Source organism: Echinops telfairi, unplaced genomic scaffold, assembly GCF_000313985.2.
Source record: "Echinops telfairi isolate 266 unplaced genomic scaffold, ASM31398v2 ScPeMD7_7429;HRSCAF=8467, whole genome shotgun sequence".
Classification (NCBI taxonomy): Eukaryota; Metazoa; Chordata; class Mammalia; order Afrosoricida; family Tenrecidae; genus Echinops; species Echinops telfairi.
The window spans coordinates 722462-723602 of NW_022111329.1; positions in this window are offsets into that span (position 1 = coordinate 722462).

Here is a 1141-nt window from a genome sequence, read left to right on the forward strand (position 1 = left end):
ATCAGCCTCTGTGATCACGAGGTGTCAAACGGAGCGGATCACTGAAGACAAATGGGTACATGTCGGGGGAGGTCAGATCCTTACTAATGCTGCTAGACTGCTGTCTCATCCCACCACAGGGGTGGGCCTGCTCACTGCCCCTGGGGACAATTGACGGGCTCCTGTAGGCGGAGTTTTCACCCTACTGATAATGGTTCCTATGGAGACCCAGAGACCACCCCCGGACCACCCCTTCTCATTGCTGTGTAAACTATAGTGCAGCCCCTCCCTGTGATGTATGTCTCTACCTGTAATTAGTGGGCTGGCATGCCCAAAAAAGGTATATAGGCATGGGTCAGCAATATAGAGCTCTCTGACCTCTCAGACCTCTCTCTCTGGCTCCCCTCTCTACCCCCTCTCCTCTCCTGTCCTCTCTCCCTTGTTCCCTTGCCCTCCTTCCCTTCCCCCTTTCTCCACGTGGACCACCAAGCTGGGCTGAGGTGAGCAATGCTACAATGTAATGTGTCTGACTGCATTAGTGTATCTCTTATGCTCTCGATGACTTTAATATAATACTTATATATCACAACTGTACAATTATGCATTACTGAACCCATGGGTAGTATTAGTAGTAGCAGTGGGTGGGGGCTGGCCCTCACCCTCCCCATCGCCATTTTAATTTAATACTACAGGTGCATAAGCAAATGTGGTAAAGAAAGCTGATGGTGCCCGGCTATCAAAAAGTATAGTGTCTGGGGTCTTAAAGGCTTGAAGGTAAACAAGCGGCCATCAAGCTCAAAAGCAACAAATTCCACATGGAAGAAGCACACCAGCCTATGCAATCACGAGGTGTTGAAGGGATCAGGTATAAGGCATCATCAAAACAAAAAATCTTACCATAGTGAATGATGGAGGGAGTGCGGAGTGGAGACCCAAAGCCCATGAGTAGGGCACTGGAGATCCCCTTGCAGAGGGGTCTCGGGGAGGAGATGAGTCAGTCAGGGTGTGATGTAGCAACGATGAAAAATACAACTTTCCGTTAGTTCCTAAATGTTTCCTCCCCGCTCCCACTATCATGACAAGAATTCTACCTTGCAAGTCTGGCTAGACCAGAGGATGTACACTGGTACAGATAGGAACTGGAAATACAGGGAATCCAGGG